Source organism: Tympanuchus pallidicinctus, unplaced genomic scaffold, assembly GCF_026119805.1.
Source record: "Tympanuchus pallidicinctus isolate F22 unplaced genomic scaffold, pur_lepc_1.0 scaffold13, whole genome shotgun sequence".
Lineage (NCBI taxonomy): Eukaryota > Metazoa > Chordata > Aves > Galliformes > Phasianidae > Tympanuchus > Tympanuchus pallidicinctus.
Genome location: NW_026294648.1, coordinates 19110514 through 19119983, shown reverse-complemented (window position 1 = coordinate 19119983; position 9470 = coordinate 19110514).

The window sequence follows — 9470 nt, the reverse complement described above, 5'->3', positions numbered from 1 at the left end:
ACCCTAACCCTAACCCTAACCCTAACCCTAACCCTAACCCTAACCCTAACCCTAACCCTAACCCTAACCCTAACCCTAACCCTAACCCTAACCCTAACCCTAACCCTAACCCTAACCCTAACCCTAACCCTAACCCTAACCCTAACCCTAACCCTAACCCTAACCCTAACCCTAACCCTAACCCTAACCCTAACCCTAACCCTAACCCTAACCCTAACCCTAACCCTAACCCTAACCCTAACCCTAACCCTAACCCTAACCCTAACCCTAACCCTAACCCTAACCCTAACCCTAACCCTAACCCTAACCCTAACCCTAACCCTAACCCTAACCCTAACCCTAACCCTAACCCTAACCCTAACCCTAACCCTAACCCTAACCCTAACCCTAACCCTAACCCTAACCCTAACCCTAACCCTAACCCTAACCCTAACCCTAACCCTAACCCTAACCCTAACCCTAACCCTAACCCTAACCCTAACCCTAACCCTAACCCTAACCCTAACCCTAACCCTAACCCTAACCCTAACCCTAACCCTAACCCTAACCCTAACCCTAACCCTAACCCTAACCCTAACCCTAACCCTAACCCTAACCCTAACCCTAACCCTAACCCTAACCCTAACCCTAACCCTAACCCTAACCCTAACCCTAACCCTAACCCTAACCCTAACCCTAACCCTAACCCTAACCCTAACCCTAACCCTAACCCTAACCCTAACCCTAACCCTAACCCTAACCCTAACCCTAACCCTAACCCTAACCCTAACCCTAACCCTAACCCTAACCCTAACCCTAACCCTAACCCTAACCCTAACCCTAACCCTAACCCTAACCCTAACCCTAACCCTAACCCTAACCCTAACCCTAACCCTAACCCTAACCCTAACCCTAACCCTAACCCTAACCCTAACCCTAACCCTAACCCTAACCCTAACCCTAACCCTAACCCTAACCCTAACCCTAACCCTAACCCTAACCCTAACCCTAACCCTAACCCTAACCCTAACCCTAACCCTAACCCTAACCCTAACCCTAACCCTAACCCTAACCCTAACCCTAACCCTAACCCTAACCCTAACCCTAACCCTAACCCTAACCCTAACCCTAACCCTAACCCTAACCCTAACCCTAACCCTAACCCTAACCCTAACCCTAACCCTAACCCTAACCCTAACCCTAACCCTAACCCTAACCCTAACCCTAACCCTAACCCTAACCCTAACCCTAACCCTAACCCTAACCCTAACCCTAACCCTAACCCTAACCCTAACCCTAACCCTAACCCTAACCCTAACCCTAACCCTAACCCTAACCCTAACCCTAACCCTAACCCTAACCCTAACCCTAACCCTAACCCTAACCCTAACCCTAACCCTAACCCTAACCCTAACCCTAACCCTAACCCTAACCCTAACCCTAACCCTAACCCTAACCCTAACCCTAACCCTAACCCTAACCCTAACCCTAACCCTAACCCTAACCCTAACCCTAACCCTAACCCTAACCCTAACCCTAACCCTAACCCTAACCCTAACCCTAACCCTAACCCTAACCCTAACCCTAACCCTAACCCTAACCCTAACCCTAACCCTAACCCTAACCCTAACCCTAACCCTAACCCTAACCCTAACCCTAACCCTAACCCTAACCCTAACCCTAACCCTAACCCTAACCCTAACCCTAACCCTAACCCTAACCCTAACCCTAACCCTAACCCTAACCCTAACCCTAACCCTAACCCTAACCCTAACCCTAACCCTAACCCTAACCCTAACCCTAACCCTAACCCTAACCCTAACCCTAACCCTAACCCTAACCCTAACCCTAACCCTAACCCTAACCCTAACCCTAACCCTAACCCTAACCCTAACCCTAACCCTAACCCTAACCCTAACCCTAACCCTAACCCTAACCCTAACCCTAACCCTAACCCTAACCCTAACCCTAACCCTAACCCTAACCCTAACCCTAACCCTAACCCTAACCCTAACCCTAACCCTAACCCTAACCCTAACCCTAACCCTAACCCTAACCCTAACCCTAACCCTAACCCTAACCCTAACCCTAACCCTAACCCTAACCCTAACCCTAACCCTAACCCTAACCCTAACCCTAACCCTAACCCTAACCCTAACCCTAACCCTAACCCTAACCCTAACCCTAACCCTAACCCTAACCCTAACCCTAACCCTAACCCTAACCCTAACCCTAACCCTAACCCTAACCCTAACCCTAACCCTAACCCTAACCCTAACCCTAACCCTAACCCTAACCCTAACCCTAACCCTAACCCTAACCCTAACCCTAACCCTAACCCTAACCCTAACCCTAACCCTAACCCTAACCCTAACCCTAACCCTAACCCTAACCCTAACCCTAACCCTAACCCTAACCCTAACCCTAACCCTAACCCTAACCCTAACCCTAACCCTAACCCTAACCCTAACCCTAACCCTAACCCTAACCCTAACCCTAACCCTAACCCTAACCCTAACCCTAACCCTAACCCTAACCCTAACCCTAACCCTAACCCTAACCCTAACCCTAACCCTAACCCTAACCCTAACCCTAACCCTAACCCTAACCCTAACCCTAACCCTAACCCTAACCCTAACCCTAACCCTAACCCTAACCCTAACCCTAACCCTAACCCTAACCCTAACCCTAACCCTAACCCTAACCCTAACCCTAACCCTAACCCTAACCCTAACCCTAACCCTAACCCTAACCCTAACCCTAACCCTAACCCTAACCCTAACCCTAACCCTAACCCTAACCCTAACCCTAACCCTAACCCTAACCCTAACCCTAACCCTAACCCTAACCCTAACCCTAACCCTAACCCTAACCCTAACCCTAACCCTAACCCTAACCCTAACCCTAACCCTAACCCTAACCCTAACCCTAACCCTAACCCTAACCCTAACCCTAACCCTAACCCTAACCCTAACCCTAACCCTAACCCTAACCCTAACCCTAACCCTAACCCTAACCCTAACCCTAACCCTAACCCTAACCCTAACCCTAACCCTAACCCTAACCCTAACCCTAACCCTAACCCTAACCCTAACCCTAACCCTAACCCTAACCCTAACCCTAACCCTAACCCTAACCCTAACCCTAACCCTAACCCTAACCCTAACCCTAACCCTAACCCTAACCCTAACCCTAACCCTAACCCTAACCCTAACCCTAACCCTAACCCTAACCCTAACCCTAACCCTAACCCTAACCCTAACCCTAACCCTAACCCTAACCCTAACCCTAACCCTAACCCTAACCCTAACCCTAACCCTAACCCTAACCCTAACCCTAACCCTAACCCTAACCCTAACCCTAACCCTAACCCTAACCCTAACCCTAACCCTAACCCTAACCCTAACCCTAACCCTAACCCTAACCCTAACCCTAACCCTAACCCTAACCCTAACCCTAACCCTAACCCTAACCCTAACCCTAACCCTAACCCTAACCCTAACCCTAACCCTAACCCTAACCCTAACCCTAACCCTAACCCTAACCCTAACCCTAACCCTAACCCTAACCCTAACCCTAACCCTAACCCTAACCCTAACCCTAACCCTAACCCTAACCCTAACCCTAACCCTAACCCTAACCCTAACCCTAACCCTAACCCTAACCCTAACCCTAACCCTAACCCTAACCCTAACCCTAACCCTAACCCTAACCCTAACCCTAACCCTAACCCTAACCCTAACCCTAACCCTAACCCTAACCCTAACCCTAACCCTAACCCTAACCCTAACCCTAACCCTAACCCTAACCCTAACCCTAACCCTAACCCTAACCCTAACCCTAACCCTAACCCTAACCCTAACCCTAACCCTAACCCTAACCCTAACCCTAACCCTAACCCTAACCCTAACCCTAACCCTAACCCTAACCCTAACCCTAACCCTAACCCTAACCCTAACCCTAACCCTAACCCTAACCCTAACCCTAACCCTAACCCTAACCCTAACCCTAACCCTAACCCTAACCCTAACCCTAACCCTAACCCTAACCCTAACCCTAACCCTAACCCTAACCCTAACCCTAACCCTAACCCTAACCCTAACCCTAACCCTAACCCTAACCCTAACCCTAACCCTAACCCTAACCCTAACCCTAACCCTAACCCTAACCCTAACCCTAACCCTAACCCTAACCCTAACCCTAACCCTAACCCTAACCCTAACCCTAACCCTAACCCTAACCCTAACCCTAACCCTAACCCTAACCCTAACCCTAACCCTAACCCTAACCCTAACCCTAACCCTAACCCTAACCCTAACCCTAACCCTAACCCTAACCCTAACCCTAACCCTAACCCTAACCCTAACCCTAACCCTAACCCTAACCCTAACCCTAACCCTAACCCTAACCCTAACCCTAACCCTAACCCTAACCCTAACCCTAACCCTAACCCTAACCCTAACCCTAACCCTAACCCTAACCCTAACCCTAACCCTAACCCTAACCCTAACCCTAACCCTAACCCTAACCCTAACCCTAACCCTAACCCTAACCCTAACCCTAACCCTAACCCTAACCCTAACCCTAACCCTAACCCTAACCCTAACCCTAACCCTAACCCTAACCCTAACCCTAACCCTAACCCTAACCCTAACCCTAACCCTAACCCTAACCCTAACCCTAACCCTAACCCTAACCCTAACCCTAACCCTAACCCTAACCCTAACCCTAACCCTAACCCTAACCCTAACCCTAACCCTAACCCTAACCCTAACCCTAACCCTAACCCTAACCCTAACCCTAACCCTAACCCTAACCCTAACCCTAACCCTAACCCTAACCCTAACCCTAACCCTAACCCTAACCCTAACCCTAACCCTAACCCTAACCCTAACCCTAACCCTAACCCTAACCCTAACCCTAACCCTAACCCTAACCCTAACCCTAACCCTAACCCTAACCCTAACCCTAACCCTAACCCTAACCCTAACCCTAACCCTAACCCTAACCCTAACCCTAACCCTAACCCTAACCCTAACCCTAACCCTAACCCTAACCCTAACCCTAACCCTAACCCTAACCCTAACCCTAACCCTAACCCTAACCCTAACCCTAACCCTAACCCTAACCCTAACCCTAACCCTAACCCTAACCCTAACCCTAACCCTAACCCTAACCCTAACCCTAACCCTAACCCTAACCCTAACCCTAACCCTAACCCTAACCCTAACCCTAACCCTAACCCTAACCCTAACCCTAACCCTAACCCTAACCCTAACCCTAACCCTAACCCTAACCCTAACCCTAACCCTAACCCTAACCCTAACCCTAACCCTAACCCTAACCCTAACCCTAACCCTAACCCTAACCCTAACCCTAACCCTAACCCTAACCCTAACCCTAACCCTAACCCTAACCCTAACCCTAACCCTAACCCTAACCCTAACCCTAACCCTAACCCTAACCCTAACCCTAACCCTAACCCTAACCCTAACCCTAACCCTAACCCTAACCCTAACCCTAACCCTAACCCTAACCCTAACCCTAACCCTAACCCTAACCCTAACCCTAACCCTAACCCTAACCCTAACCCTAACCCTAACCCTAACCCTAACCCTAACCCTAACCCTAACCCTAACCCTAACCCTAACCCTAACCCTAACCCTAACCCTAACCCTAACCCTAACCCTAACCCTAACCCTAACCCTAACCCTAACCCTAACCCTAACCCTAACCCTAACCCTAACCCTAACCCTAACCCTAACCCTAACCCTAACCCTAACCCTAACCCTAACCCTAACCCTAACCCTAACCCTAACCCTAACCCTAACCCTAACCCTAACCCTAACCCTAACCCTAACCCTAACCCTAACCCTAACCCTAACCCTAACCCTAACCCTAACCCTAACCCTAACCCTAACCCTAACCCTAACCCTAACCCTAACCCTAACCCTAACCCTAACCCTAACCCTAACCCTAACCCTAACCCTAACCCTAACCCTAACCCTAACCCTAACCCTAACCCTAACCCTAACCCTAACCCTAACCCTAACCCTAACCCTAACCCTAACCCTAACCCTAACCCTAACCCTAACCCTAACCCTAACCCTAACCCTAACCCTAACCCTAACCCTAACCCTAACCCTAACCCTAACCCTAACCCTAACCCTAACCCTAACCCTAACCCTAACCCTAACCCTAACCCTAACCCTAACCCTAACCCTAACCCTAACCCTAACCCTAACCCTAACCCTAACCCTAACCCTAACCCTAACCCTAACCCTAACCCTAACCCTAACCCTAACCCTAACCCTAACCCTAACCCTAACCCTAACCCTAACCCTAACCCTAACCCTAACCCTAACCCTAACCCTAACCCTAACCCTAACCCTAACCCTAACCCTAACCCTAACCCTAACCCTAACCCTAACCCTAACCCTAACCCTAACCCTAACCCTAACCCTAACCCTAACCCTAACCCTAACCCTAACCCTAACCCTAACCCTAACCCTAACCCTAACCCTAACCCTAACCCTAACCCTAACCCTAACCCTAACCCTAACCCTAACCCTAACCCTAACCCTAACCCTAACCCTAACCCTAACCCTAACCCTAACCCTAACCCTAACCCTAACCCTAACCCTAACCCTAACCCTAACCCTAACCCTAACCCTAACCCTAACCCTAACCCTAACCCTAACCCTAACCCTAACCCTAACCCTAACCCTAACCCTAACCCTAACCCTAACCCTAACCCTAACCCTAAAGTCTAAAGTCTAAAGTCTAACCCTAAGTCTAAGTCTAAAGTCTAAAGTCTAAAGTCTAAAGTCTAAAGTCTAAAGTCTAAAGTCTAAAGTCTAACCCCAGTCTAAGTCTAAGTCTAAGTCTAAAGTCTAAGTCTAAGTCTAACCCCAGTGTCTAAGTCTAAGTCTAACCCCAGTGTCTAAGTCTAACCCCAGCGTCTAAGTCTAAGTCTAACCCCAATGTCTAAGTCTAAGTCTAACCCCAGTGTCTAAGTCTAACCCCAGCGTCTAAGTCTAACCCCAGTGTCTAAGTCTAACCCCAGTGTCTAAGTCTAAGTCTAACCCCAGTGTCTAAGTCTAAGTCTAACCCCCAGTGTCTAAGTCTAAGTCTAACCCCAGTGTCTAAGTCTAACCCCAGTGTCTAAGTCTAACCCCAGTGTCTAAGTCTAACCCCAGTGTCTAAGTCTAACCCCAGCGTCTAAGTCTAAGTCTAACCCCCAGTGTCTAAGTCTAAGTCTAAGTCTAACCCCAGTGTCTAAGTCTAAGTCTAACCCCCAGTGTCTAAGTCTAAGTCTAACCCCAGTGTCTAAGTCTAACCCCCAGCGTCTAAGTCTAAGTTTAACTCCAGTGTCTAAGTCTAAGTCTAACCCCAGTGTCTAAGTCTAACCCCAGTGTCTAAGTCTAACCCCAGCGTCTAAGTCTAACCCCCAGTGTCTAAGTCTAAGTCTAACCCCAGCGTCTAAGTCTAAGTCTTAACCCCCAGTGTCTAAGTCTAAGTCTAACCCCAGTGTCTAAGTCTAACCCCAGTGTCTAAGTCTAACCCCAGTGTCTAAGTCTAAGTCTAACCCCCAGTGTCTAAGTCTAAGTCTAACCCCAGTGTCTAAGTCTAAGTCTAACCCCCAGTGTCTAAGTCTAAGTCTAACCCCCAGTGTCTAAGTCTAAGTCTAACCCCAGTGTCTAAGTCTAACCCCAGTCTAAGTCTAAGTCTAAGTCTAAGTCTAACCCCAGTGTCTAAGTCTAAGTCTAAGTCTAACCCCAGTGTCTAAGTCTAAGTCTAAGTCTAACCCCAGTGTCTAAGTCTAAGTCTAACCCCCAGTGTCTAAGTCTAACCCCAGTGTCTAAGTCTAAGTCTAACCCCAGTGTCTAAGTCTAACCCCAGTGTCTAAGTCTAACCCCAGTGTCTAAGTCTAAGTCTAAGTCTAACCCCAGCGTCTAAGTCTAAGTCTAACCCCCAGTGTCTAAGTCTAACCCCAGCGTCTAAGTCTAAGTCTAACCCCCAGTCTAAGTCTAAGTCTAACCCCAGTGTCTAAGTCTAACCCCAGTGTCTAAGTCTAACCCCAGTGTCTAAGTCTAAGTCTAACCCCCAGTGTCTAAGTCTAAGTCTTACCCCAGTGTCTAAGTCTAAGTCTAACCCCCGTCTACCACCCTCCGCACCTACCTTTTTCACCTACCTTCCAGTGTCCTTCCAGTCGTTGCCGTGACAAAGCAAGACACACAACATACGTGCATTGTTTATTTGTTTATTACAGTCTGTTTCTGCAAGGCAGGACTCATACAATCATATACATACGCGCTATACCAGCAACTACACATTGAGAAGCAAAACATGTAATGAATATGGGTCTCTGATTCCAAGACTTAGTTTATAGGCGCAGCATCCACACATTCTGTACATGGCACAACACAGTTTACAGGCGCAACTTAACACATATTGCATACATGGCACGACGCAATTTACAGGCGCAGCAGATGCATATGCAGTACACTTTAAGACATGGTTCGCATAGATGTCAGACCAACCAGAGAAAGGGTACAAAGCCTCCACACCCCATTAGTGACACCACACTTGTGAGAATGTTGCATACTGCAACCCACCTCAAAAGCAGTGCAGATCTCAGCCCACCCAAAGACATTGCAATTCTCAGAATGGCCACAAAGGGGCGCGAGTCTCAGACTGGCCGGGAAGGAACAAAATCGCCTCCGACGGCCCTTGGTTACGGGGTTGGGTTAGCCCTGCCTAGGAGCAAACAAAGCAAGGCTAGCCCAACCCCGTAACCAAGGCAAAGCTAAAGCCAATTCGGCTTACATTAATTGAATGTAAAACTAAAGCCAATTTGGTTGAAGCCAATTGAATGTAAAGCTAAAGGTCAATTTGGTTGAAGTCAATTGAATGCAAAGCCAAAGCCAATTTGGTTGATGCAAAATGATTGCAAGGCTAAAGCCAATTTGGTTGAGATAAATTGAACGCAGATGCTGAAATCAGCGCAACTCTCAAAATGGCCGCAATGGGGCGCGAGTCTCAGACTGGCCGGAAGGAACAAAATCGCCTCCGACGGCCCTTGGTTACGGGGTTGGGTTAGCCCTGCCTAGGAGCAAACAAAGCAAGGCTAGCCCAACCCCGTAACCAAGGCAAAGCTAAAGCCAATTTGGCTTACATTAATTGGATGTAAAACTAAAGCCAATTTGGTTGAAGCCAATTGAATGTAAAGCTAAAGTCAATTTGCTTGAAGCCAATTGAATGCAAGGCTAAAGCCAATTTGGTTGAAGTCAATTGAATGTAAAGCTAAAGCCAATTTGGTTGAAGGCAATTGAATGCAAAGCTAAAGCCAATTTGGTTGAAGCCAATTGAATGCAAAGCCAAAGCCAATTTGGTTGAAGTCAATTGAATGCAAGACTAAAGCCAATTTGGTTGAAGCCAATTGAAGGCAAAGCCAAAGCCAATTTGGTTGATGCAAAATGATTGCAAGG